Source organism: Carassius carassius, chromosome 31 (assembly GCF_963082965.1).
Source record: "Carassius carassius chromosome 31, fCarCar2.1, whole genome shotgun sequence".
Taxonomy (NCBI): domain Eukaryota; kingdom Metazoa; phylum Chordata; class Actinopteri; order Cypriniformes; family Cyprinidae; genus Carassius; species Carassius carassius.
The window spans coordinates 25,747,751-25,761,010 of NC_081785.1; the positions used below are offsets into that span (position 1 = coordinate 25,747,751).

General features: G+C 37.5%; 1 protein-coding gene across 1 annotated transcript in view; it reads right to left on the reverse strand.

Annotated features, from left to right (window-relative positions):
• Nucleotides 1–13,260, reverse strand: part of LOC132111811 (connector enhancer of kinase suppressor of ras 3-like) — a 121,914-nt gene that overhangs the window by 94,398 nt on the left and 14,256 nt on the right. The gene's annotated exons all lie outside the window — the stretch shown is intronic.

The window sequence follows — 13,260 nt, forward strand, 5'->3', positions numbered from 1 at the left end:
TATTCCAAATAAATACTCCTGTGTTTTTTAAACTTTAGATTCATTAAAGAAATCTGAAAAAAAAAAACATATTACAGTTCCCTCAAAAATCTATGGTTGGGAAACATTACATGACTTTTAAAATTTTGTAGTGTATTTCAGCCATAAAGGCTTAGTTCACACCCAAAATAAAAATGTCCTGATAACTTACTCACCCCCATGTCATCCAAGATGTTTATGTCTTTTTGTCTTTAATCGCAAAGAAAGGTTTTTGAGGAAAACATTCCAGGATTTTTCTCTATATAATGGACTTTAATGGTGGCCAACGGATCCAATAGAAAGGTCCAAATTGCAGTTTCAATGCAGCTTCAAAGGACTGTACACGATCCTGGGCGAGGAATAGGGGTCTTATCTAGTGAAACGATCAGTCATTTTCTTAAAAAATAAATAAATGCACAAAAAATTGACTAGCTTCGTGATACACATCTGCAAGTTTATGCATTACATAATCACGTTGGAAAGGTATATGCTGGTTCAGAGAGGTATGGTAGGGTGGAAAAAACGAATCTAATTTTCTTCTCCAACTTCAAAATCGTCCACATCATTGTTTTACCTTTTATTGTAAAGGGCATTTGACTTTCTTTGCACATTAGCTTTGTAAACAGTGGTTGGTACTTCTGCCTATGTCACATGTGACTTTCCCAAAATGACTAGGTAATACGCATAGCTGAGCTAATGCAAGACAAGCAGTTGTGGTTAACAAGTACGTAAATTTGTATTTTTTTTTATTTTATTTTATTTCTAATAGAAAATGATGTTCGCTAGATAAGACCTTATACCTCATCTGGGATGAAGCTGCATTAAAAATGCAATTTGGACCCGTTGTTCACCACATGGAATCCTGGAATGTTTTCCTCAAAAACTATAATTTATTGATAAATTAACTGAAGAAAGAAAGACATGAACATCTTGGATGGCATGGGGGTGAGTAAATTTTCTGTACATTTTTATTCTGGAAGTGAACTAATCCTTTAAGAAGCACAACTGTTTTCAATACTGATAATAATCAGAAATGTTTCTTGAGCAGTAAATCAGCATATTAGAATGATTTCTGAAGGATCATGTGACACTGAAGACTGGAGTAATGATGCTGAAAATTTATTATTTGCATCACAGGAATTAATCTTTTTTTTTTTAAACATATTCAAATACAAAAACATGATTTTAAATCGCAACAATATTTCACAATATTACAGTTTTTACAGTATTTTTGATCAAATAAATGCAGTTTTGAGCATTGTCTTTTTCAAAAACATAAAAAAAATCTTACCAACCCAAAAATTCTGAACAGTTAAATATGTAAGATAAACACATAATATATGTAGGAACAAAGCACTGTGATTTCTCTAGAAACGTGCTTCATTTCTGCACTGCAATAAAGCTTCCAGACACCATAAACATTATGTTGTTTCCACCTGCCTGAGTTTGTACATGTGTGTGTCAGGCTGGTTAAACAATTGGGAGGTTTTTTTTTTTTTTGTGAAGGGTCAACTATAATTACGGCAGACCTACAAACTCACAGAAAGTACACCTCAAAGAAAACTAATGTCAGCAGACTGGTTTAGCTGGATTCTTCAGGGCTTTGTTTTGCCTTGCTGTTTCTTTAGGCATAAATCTGTTTGGAAATGTTGATGTATTTACCTGCTTCTGTTTCTTTTTGATGTAAAGCACATGAAACTCGGTTACAAAGATTTGCTGAGCTAGCTAGGAACTTATGTTGGACTCTTGACATGTTGACAAAACCGTCCTACATCCACCAAGATACACAATGCACTCAGTCACCCAGGCTGCACCAGCAGTGAAGGATGGTCCTGTGGGACGAGGGGGGATGGGTGTTTACCCGGTCAAAGGAACTACAGAAAGAGCAGCTGCGAAGGACTGGCCTGATGCCCGACTCAATGGTTTGACAGGCCAGACAAAATCAGTGACCTTAAAATTCAATACACAGTCCACCTACAAGTAGTAGCACATTATAAATATCTCGGTATAGTCTTGGATCATAAGCTTAAATGGGATGTATGGACTGACTTTTTAAGTAAGAAGATACAACAAAGGTTGTATTTCTTTAAGAAATTAATTTCTTTTAAAGGTCCCCTTCTTCGTGATCCCGTGTTTTAAACTTTAGTTAGTGTGTAATGTTCTTGTTAAAGTATAAATAATATCTGTAAAATTCTAAAGCTCAAAGTTCAATGCAAAGCAAGATATTTTATTTAACATAATTTGCCTACAAAAAACGACCCGTTTGGACTACATCCCTCTAGTTCCTGCAGTAATGACGTCACTAAAACAGCTTTTTGACTAACCTCCGCCCAAATGAATTCACAAAAAGGGGGGCATGGTCTTGTTGCGCTCCGACGGAGAAGGAGGAAGAACTGCGTTTGTGTTTGTCGCTATGTCGTTGAAACGCTGTTATTTTCATCTCGGAGTCCAATCATGTTTGTTTGGCCTTCCCAGGGACACTACTTGGAGATTAATGGTTACAATTTATGTTTAACTCGGTTCCCGAAAATTATAATCCACATGTAAAACTACAACCCGAATTCCGGAAAAGTTGGGACGTTTTTTAAATTTTAATAAAATGAAAACTAAAGGAATTTCAAATCACATGAGCCAATATTTTATTCACAATAGAACATAGATAACGTAGCAAATGTTTAAACTGAGAAATTTTACACTTTTATCCACTTAATTAGCTCATTTAAAATTTAATGCCTGCTACAGGTCTCAAAAAAGTTGGCACGGGGGCAACAAATGGCTAAAAAAGCAAGCAGTTTTGAAAAGATTCAGCTGGGAGAATATCTAGTGATTAATTAAGTTAATTGATATCAGGTCTGTAACATGATTAGCTATAAAAGCTTTGTCTTAGAGAAGCAGAGTCTCTCAGAAGTAAAGATGGGCAGAGGCTCTCCAATCTGTGAAAGACTGCGTAAAAAAATTGTGGAAAACTTTAAAAACAATGTTCCTCAATGTCAAATTGCAAAGGCTTTGCAAATCTCATCATCTACAGTGCATAACATCATCAAACGATTCAGAGAAACTGGAGAAATCTCTGTGCGTAAGGGACAAGGCCGGAGACCTTTATTGGATGCCCGTGGTCTTCGGGCTCTCAGACGACACTGCATCACTCATCGGCATGATTGTGTCAATAACATTACTAAATGGGCCCAGGAATACTTTCAGAAACCACTGTCGGTAAACACAATCCGCCGTGCCATCAGCAGATGCCAACTAAAGCTCTATCATGCAAAAAGAAAGCCATATGTGAACATGGTCCAGAAGCGGCGTCGTGTCCTGTGGGCCAAGGCTCATTTAAAATGGACTATTTCAAAGTGGAATAGTGTTTTATGGTCAGACGAGTCCAAATTTGACATTCTTGTTGGAAATCACGGACGCCGTGTCCTCCGGGCTAAAGAGGAGGGAGACCTTCCAGCATGTTATCAGCGTTCAGTTCAAAAGCCAGCATCTCTGATGGTATGGGGGTGCATAAGTGCATACGGTATGGGCAGCTTGCATGTTTTGGAAGGCTCTGTGAATGCTGAAAGGTATATAAAGGTTTTAGAGCAACATATGCTTCCCTCCAAACAACGTCTATTTCAGGGAAGGCCTTGTTTATTTCAGCAGGACAATGCAAAACCACATACTGCACCTATAACAACAGCATGGCTTCGTCGTAGAAGAGTCCGGGTGCTAACCTGGCCTGCCTGCAGTCCAGATCTTTCACCTATAGAGAACATTTGGCGCATCATTAAACGAAAAATACGTCAAAGACGACCACGAACTCTTCAGCAGCTGGAAATCTATATAAGGCAAGAATGGGACCAAATTCAAACAGCAAAACTCCAGCAACTCATAGCCTCAATGCCCAGACGTCTTCAAACTGTTTGGAAAAGAAAAGGAGATGCTACACCATGGTAAACATGCCCCGTCCCAACTATTTTGAGACCTGTAGCAGAACAGAACTGTAACATTTCAAAATTGAAATGAGCTCATTTTGTGCATAAAATTGTAAACTTTCTCAGTTTAAACATTTGCTATGTCATCTATGTTCTATTGTGAATAAAATATTGGCTCATGTGATTTGAAAGTCTTTTAGTTTTCATTTTATTAAAATTTAAAAAACGTCCCAACTTTTCCGGAATTCGTGTTGTATGTGCAGCTCATTTTGCTGAGGACAGCTTTCTCAATCTCAATCAGTTTAATGCCGGATTCGCACAAAGATTATTCTTGAAAGATGGAGCAGTTCCCTCTTTGTCTGGAGAAGGCGTTGTTTATGGACCACAACCGCTAAGTGTATTTTATTATTTAAGTTGGTGCGTTTAACAGTTTCTGTAACTTATTACACAAAGGGCAACGCGCATCTCGTCAGTAAAAACGCTCCTGTGATTATAAGTACATCTCCAGCACATGCTCCTGCCCACTTGCTTCTCAAAACTAGTCCAATCGCGCGATTCCAGGAGGGCCGCGTGCGCTAAGCTGCTGTCGAATCACAACACAGGAACTGCTGGCCCAATAAGAACTCGTTACGTATTTCTGAAGGAGGGACTTTATAGAACAAGGAAGTCATCAGACCATTTTTATGACAGTGAAAACAGCAGTATACAGTAAGGTGAATTGTGTGAAAAATACTGTTTTTTTACACGCAAAACATGAACACGTTATATTGCACACTGTAAACACAATCAAAGCTTCAAAAAAGCGCGAAAAACGTGACCTTTAATGTCCATAGCAGATTGCTTTTGATGTTTTATGGGGCTTTTATAGAAAGTATTATGACTTTCTGTGTGAGCTGCTGGTATGGAAATCCTTCAGAGGCTCATAAGAAATCATTGAGGAATGTAATAACAATGATAAGCAAAATGTTGGGAACTAAGTTACCAAGTATAGAGAGTATATATAAAGAGAGTGGGCTGAGTAAAGCTAATATCATTGTGAATGATAAGAGACATCCCCTTTCAGATGCATTTGAATTATTACCATCTGGCAGAAGATATTGTGTTCCTCGATGCACTAAAAACAGGTCCAAACAATCCTTCATCCCTCAAGCAATTGGATTTTTAAATTCTTTTTTAGCCTTGACTGACAGTCAGCTGGTCTGACCAGCCTAAATTAGATTCAATTTTAAAATCAGTGATTCTTAACTTGTATATGCTATATATAGGTCCTTCTCAAAAAATTAGCATATTGTGATAAAATTCATTGTTTTCCATAATGTATTGATAAAAATTAAACTTTCATATATTTTAGATTCATTGCACACCAACTGAAATATTTCAGGTCTTTTATTGTTTTAATACTGATGATTTTGGCATAAAGCTCATGAAAACCCAAAATTCCTATCTCAAAAAATTAGCATATTTCATCCGACCAATAAAAGAAAAGTGTTTTTAATACAAAAAAAGTCAACCTTCAAATAATTATGTTCAGTTATGCACTCAATACTTGGTCGGGAATCCTTTTGCAGAAATGACTGCATCAATACGGCGTGGCATGGAGGCAATCAGCCTGTGGCACTGCTGAGGTGTTATGGAGGCCCAGGATGCTTTGATAGTGGCCTTAAGCTCATTCAGAGTGTTGGGTCTTGCGTCTCTCAACTTTCTCTTCACAATATCCCACAGATTCTCTATGGGGTTCAGGTCAGGAGAGTTGGCAGGCCAATTGAGCACAGTAATACCATGGTCAGTAAACCATTTACCAGTGGTTTTGGCACTGTGAGCAGGTGCCAGGTCGTGCTGAAAAACGAAGTCTTCATCTCCATAAAGCTTTTCAGCAGATGGAAGCATGAAGTGCTCCAAAATCTCCTGATAACTAGCTGCATTGACCCTGCCCCTTGATAAAACACAGTGGACCAACACCAGCAGCTGACATGGCACCCCAGACCATCACTGACTGTGGGTACTTGACACTGGACTTCAGGCATTTTGGTATTTCCTTCTCCCCAGTCTTCCTCCAGACTCTGGCACATTGATTTCCGAATGACATGCAAAATTTGCTTTCATCCGAAAAAAGTACTTTGGACCACTGAGCAACAGTCCAGTGCTGCTTCTCTGTAGCCCATTTCCTGCACACGCCTGTGCACGGTGGCTCTGGATGTTTCTACTCCAGACTCAGTCCACTGCTTCCGCAGGTCCCCCAAGGTCTGGAATCGGTCCTTCTCCACAATCTTCCTCAGGGTCCGGTCACCTCTTCTCGTTGTGCAGCGTTTTTTGGCCACACTTTTTCATTCCCACAGACTTCCGACTGAGGTGCCTTGATACAGCACTCTGGGAAAAGCCTATTCGTTTCAGAAATTTCTTTCTGTGTCTTACCCTCTCGCTTGAGGGTGTCAATGATGGCCTTCTGGACAGCTGTCAGGTCGGCAGTCATAAAGTACTTCTTCTTTTTTCATTTTATGATTTTAAATACAATACAAGTGTACATTCAGTACAGTTAAGCAGACTTCCTTTTCACAAAGGTTAACAATGACAATGGACATAAACTACCAGAAAACAGTGGCATAGTGTTCCAGTTAAAGATGTTAATACCAATACAAGTGAATTTCACAGCAAACAATACTAGGATATTGAATAAAGTACTTAAAATAAATGTAAATAAAGTCAATATTAATATTTAAATAAATACAAAAATATTAACAAATTAAATCACAAGGCTATGTAGCCATAAACGTATTTGTCAATTAAGAAAGCTCCAAAGATCCAAGCTTTTAAGTAAACGTTCAATTAAACAGTAATAAAAAAAAACAGGAAATTAATTACAAATTAAAAATGTAAGTATTTTAAAGCTCTGTAATTCTTAATAAATCATAAACAAAACAATCTGATAATTTTACAGTTTTAAAATTTTTATTTAGGTTTTATTAATTTTTTTGCGAATGACAGGTCTAGTTCCATCTACGCTCTGGTGATTCATTGTGTGGTTTGGATTTAATCACATAACTCTTTGAACAAAACCACAAACATATTCACAAAAATACATTCAGAACCTAGGCCCCTAAAAAACATAATGACGGCTCAAGAGCCGCTCGTTTGGTGTGTCATTTGTCAAAACAGTCTAGGAGAGTGGATATTATGTGCAAACAGTGAGAAACTCTATATTTGTGCAGTGTGCACATGTAAAAAATAAAATAAAATTCCTATATTAAGCTCGTGACATATAAATGCATGCATAAATTTGATCCCTTTATTTAGCATTCAAGTAAACACTACAATCAGATTCGTTAATCGAAATGATTCAGTCCGATTGAACCAAAACTTGTGCATGTAAAACATAGCCATTGTCTCCAAGGACATAATCTTTACAGTACACACATACAATGTACATTGTACATTTCTATACACACAGACATCAAAGAAATAATAATAATAATAATAAAAAATATCATGTGTCAGTATGGGTGTAAGTAAAATGTTTCACTACTTTTATGAAAAACTGTTTCCAACACCTCTAATGATACATACTAAAACACCTGTAACTTAAAACTGCTATTTCAACAGTTAAACCTGATGCAATAAAAAATAAAAATAAATATATAAATTCTTGGAAGAGGTGTCTACAACATAAAGCAACATGAATCAAAACCAACCTCTTTAACATGTATTGATTATCTATATATTTAAAAGAGATAGTTTTTCTTCATGTTGCTTTTACACATCTATGCAAAAGTGATTTAAGAGCTCTGCCTTTTAAAAGAGGATATAGTCATATACTGTAATTTAATTAACTGATAATCCTGGCACTTCATTTATACAGAAGTGTGTATAATGATGCTAAACATATGAACATATGACATGAAATGTTCATATGAACGATTTAAAAAATGTCAGTATGCACAAAAATGTAAATGCATCTTTCGTTATAAATCGCAATTCATCCAAAATTCAAGCACAATTTGTACAAATGCATCACTTCCACGTACAGAACACTCACAAATATCTCTTTCATGAGTTCATGCTTGCATATAATTAGCTGAAGTATGGTAATGCATATTTGGCGTGCTGTCTGGGGAAGAGCTTCAAGCTGGGGAAGGGCGACGTGCTCAGGAAGGGCCAGAAGCTTGAGTACCCCCCCTCCCCATATGAAGTGTAGAATGAGCTCAAAGTGACGAGATGGGGCGTAGGAGGGATGCTGATAAACCGCCAATGGATAGAGGTAAGTCAGTTGTATTTATACCATGGTGTAGATTAACTTGAGTGTGCTCCACCGGTGTAAAGTAGGCTCCACCGGTGTAAGTATCTGACGTGCTCCTCCCTAACTTTGTTAATAAAACATTTATCATTCAGCAGTACATCATTCATCATAAATAGGCAAGAAAATTCAAGTGTGCTTTTGGAAAACGTTTATCCAGATGGCATATATTAATATTATTTTTAGGAAATCTTTATTATAAATAAATGATAAAAAAGCTCATTAGCATATATACTTATAAGAATGCATATTTATTTCTATATTTTAGGACACAATGTAAAATAAATTGAATTACTGGTATGAGTAGCAGACAGTATAAATAGTGACCCTGGTAAGAATCACAATTTTTTTTGGCCTAAAAAAATCTCTATTACTAAGAACCACATAGCTGAAGTACACCATGTTGTTGTTGTTGTTTTTCTACAGTTTCTTTTTCTGAGACTTGTAAAAGTATCATGTTTCTGATCAAAACTGAATCATGTTTTTGTGAACCTCGCTCTGGCTCTAACAGACTTTTATGTGATCACTGATAAACCCAACACCTTGTGCTCTGAAACTAAAACCTGCAAAACTGTTCTAAAAGGATGTGGCCCCAACTCTCCGTACAGTCCTTCCCAAAGCCTTCTCAGCAAGTCTCATAGCGCATGTCTTGTTCACACAGACCCCATGTCAACAGAATGGCAGGCTGTGGTTCTCAGGGGTTTGATTACATGAGAGAGAAAGCCCTTCCATCATCCAGAATGAAGGGCCTCCCAGTGGGAGTCTGACCTCCCTCTCCACACATACTCTGTGTCCTTGTATACAGCATGCACAATAGCCACTGCCACTGGAACTCTTGATTGTTCTATTGAGACTTCCAGTAAACCTATGAGGATTGAAGGAATGTCCATTGTTTTTGGGCGGTCACCCTTTTGTGGGAATTCCACAATGGTGCACAATCTTGACAGACATTTGTTATTGTGAAAGCAATAATTAAAAAAAAAAATGCTTTGTGCGTGAAACCTCTCATTAGTTGCAACAACCAAATGAGTAAACAGAGCACAGCGGAGGTATGGTTAGTGTAAAATAATAATAAAAATAAAAAAATAATAATAAATCAAATAAAATATTTATGTGCTGTGTGGTAAATTCTAGGGCTACACACAATTATGGTTAAGCTGTTTTATATTTAAAAATAATAAATAAAATCGTGATTATTAAATCACAATTTAGTTTCACATTAGCACAAATTAAAGGTAGGATAGGTGATTTCGGAAAGCCTAGCAATAGCTATAGCATAAGATCCCCCCCTCCCTGAAAATAACACTCCGAAGCCATGCCTCCTCCAAAACACAAGAACACACTCAGGCAGACCAGAGGTTAACCAGCGACATGATGAGAGACTGTTGGTGGAGGGTTGAATGCAGTGCTGTCAGATTACCTCATGTCTTATTCACTGGTGAAAAAACATTTCAGTACAAAGACCAGGTATCAGACAAAATAGATATCTTCACAGGATCTGGTAAAGAAACTGGATCCATTATTCAATCTAATAAAATCAGCGTGATAACATCAGTCACTTGTATTGATTGGATAGGATCTGATTTGCAAAATTTCCTGCAGTTAAGTTTGAGAAATCCACACAGAAAGGCAGTTGGATAAGGTTTTTTTCACCCCTCATTGTTGAAACAAGACGCAAGAGGGATAAAAAGCTTTAAAATGAAGGTTTCTAGAAGATGCTCAGGGTCAAATGGCTGTTTTTGCTATACTGTTTGTAATTTTAGACATAATGGAAAACAACTGAAAAAGTCCTACAGGGACAGGAAACTTAACTGACAGGTTTGATGAGGGTTACAAAAACCATATTTATCAGAATTAACTGACAAGAAGGAGGACTATTCAGTGAGTGGCAGTTGTGTGGAAGAAAATGCCTTGCTGATGTCAGAAGAGAATGGGCATACTGGTTAGAGATGATAGAAAGGCAACAGTAACACAAATAACCACTCGTTACAACCAAGGTATGCAGAATACCATCTCTGAATGCACAACACATCGAACCCTGAAGCAGATGGACAACAGCAGCAGAAGACCACACCGGGTGCTGTTCCTATCAGCTAAGAACAGGAAACAGAGGCTACAATTGGCACAGGCTTACCAAAATTGGACAATAGAAGTTTGGAAAAACGTTGCCTGGTCTGATGAGTCTTGACTTCTGCTGCGACATTCAGATGGTAGAGTCAGAATTTTGCATAAGGAACATGAAAGCATGGATTCATCCTGCCTTGTCTCAATGGCATTAGGCTGGTGGTGGTGGTGTTATGGTGTTGGGGACATTTTCTTGGCACAATTTGGGCCCCTTTGTACCAATTAAGCATTGTTTAATTGCCACAGCCTACCTGTCAGTATTGTTGCTGACCATGTCCATCCCTTTATGACTATGGTGTAACCAAATTGTGATGGTTACTTCCAGCAGGATAATGCACCATGTCACAAAGCTCAGATCATCTAAGAATGTATTTCTGAACATGACAATGAGTTCCCTTTACTCAAATGGCCTCCACAGTCACCAGATCTCAATCCAATAGAGCACATTTGGGATGTGGTGGAACTGGAGATTTGCATCATGAATGTGCAGCCGTTAAATCTGCAGCAACTGCGTGATGCTATCTTGTCAATATGAACCAAAATCTCTGAGGAATGTTTCGAAAACCTTGTTGAATCTATGCCATGAAGAATTAAGGCAAAAGGGGGTCCAACCCGGTACTAGCAAAGTGTACCCAATAAAGTGGCCAGAGAGTGTATGTATGGCTTTTCTGATGTAGTAAACTTGCTCGGATACTCACCTAGTACAGCTCAAAGAATCGTAGAAGCAAGCTAAAATGCCACGGTTGCTTCATCAAATGGGTTTTTATGTCATGTTTGCTTTTATTATCTGTTTTAACAAAAACAGGGTTGGGTTTAGTGTAGATGGTAAATATGCAAATGCGCAATAATCAACATAATATAATTTTGAAGAAATTGTGTATAACATGCATAAAAAATGCATGCAAAGAAATTATGACAAGAAACTGATTGATATGCCTTTTAATGAGCAATCCCTTTAACAATAAAGCTCAGTGTTACTTCAATATTTATGTGTATGTGTACAATGCACATGGCATAGATTTCATCATCAGCAGAGCAATGTTTAAACTCTAGTTTATAAAAAGTATACTTCTAACCCCACATACTCTTATTTTGCACTAATTAGTTGGTCTACAAAATGGGGACACTTTCCCGGGCCGGCTCATGGTTTTCATGGTTTTGCTCCAACATCTGGAGAGAAATAGCACAGACACTGGACAAGGATGAAATTTTCAAGTGCCTACTTTGAAAGATTAAATGTTCAGTTTTACACATACTGCTTAAACCAAATATACTATCTACACACAGCTTGTGCATGTGTATAGTATTGTTTGTCCTCAGATCCAGCTATTGTTTCACAGCTGAAGATGACATGGAGGAGATAAAATCAACAACAACAATTATAGATGCCCATGTTAAAAGTGACGTGACATTCAGCCAAGTATGGTGACCCATATTCAGAATTCATGCTCTGCATTTAACCCATCCAAAGTGCAAACACACAGCAGTGACTACACACAAACACACACCCGGAGCAGTGGGCAGCCATTTATGCTGCGGCGCCCGGGGAGTAGTTGGGGGTTCGATGCCTTGCTCGAGGCACCTAAGTCGTGTTATTGCCAGCCCAAGATTTCGAACCCACAACCCTAGGGTTAGGATTCAAACTCTCTAACCACTAGGCCACGAGTGTTCACATTTTAACAATGACATTTTATCGGTCATTACTCCTGAAGAGAAATAGCACAGACACTGGACAAAAATGAAACTTTCTAGTGAGTATGTGCCTGTGATTGCATATTTTGACTAGATTTTGAACTTAAAGTGATTGATGGAACTTCCCTACTTTCCTTCTCATATTGAGCGCTTTAATTTCTGATTTTGTTAAATTTTTCCTGCTAACACCTGTGAGTACTTCTTTAAAAATTATTGTTATTATTTGCATAATAATACAATGCAGGTGGTTTCACACATTCCGCTTGTACAGTTATTGTTGTGGCTGAACGGCGCAGACACCATGAAAGTCAGTCTGAGAGACCTGTAATCAGAAGTAACTTTGAAAACAAAAATACATCTGAGTCTACCCTTACCAGACTCTGCCACATCGCCTTCTGCCAAACCATAATTATAGAGACAAACCTCCCATGTTACCCCCATATCTTAACAACTACCCTGTCACACCCTTATTTTAGCATAAAATGTACTGTACCAATAGAAAACATCTTAATTATTAAATTCCTGCATAATTTTTCAGCTTGCTGGTTGTAAACAGACCCAGTATAGAGTAAAAGTGTAATCAGAACCAGAAGACCTCAGAAGAATGTGTTTCCCTTTCTCTTGGTAGTTGTGGATCTTTCTGCTGAAAGGAGCTAAAATGCAATAATGACATGCTGTTCATTAGCACAAAACATGTTAAAAAACTTTTTGGAAACATGCATCTTCAAAATTAGACAGGAAATTATCAGTCCTGTCCGTGCAAAGTTAAATTCAGTCTTTCAGCTCATGTCATTACCAGCTAAAAAGTAAACCTGGTTACCTATCTGCACAATATACCAGGATAGGATGTGACATAATAGCATGTGAATGTGTCCAAACATCCAATTGCTGACATTCTGCAAACTTCACCCACAGTAAATGTGTTGAAAAAAAAAATAAAAAAACAACAACAATAATAATAATAATAATAAAATTATTAAGAATAATAAAAAATAAATAAAATAAAAAAAAAAATTTGCTTTAACAAAATACAGACTTACAAATTTCTGTTACCAACCTCCCCAGTCCACTTCATGTTTCAGTTATCAGCATATTTCAAGCAATTTGGCAATTCACCCCCATTCCAGAAGGGAGTGCCCGCAGCAATGCAATGCTGTTTGATAAACGGACGCTAGCAGAAGAACAGTGAATCCTGTGAGTTTCACACTTAAAAACAAAGCCCAC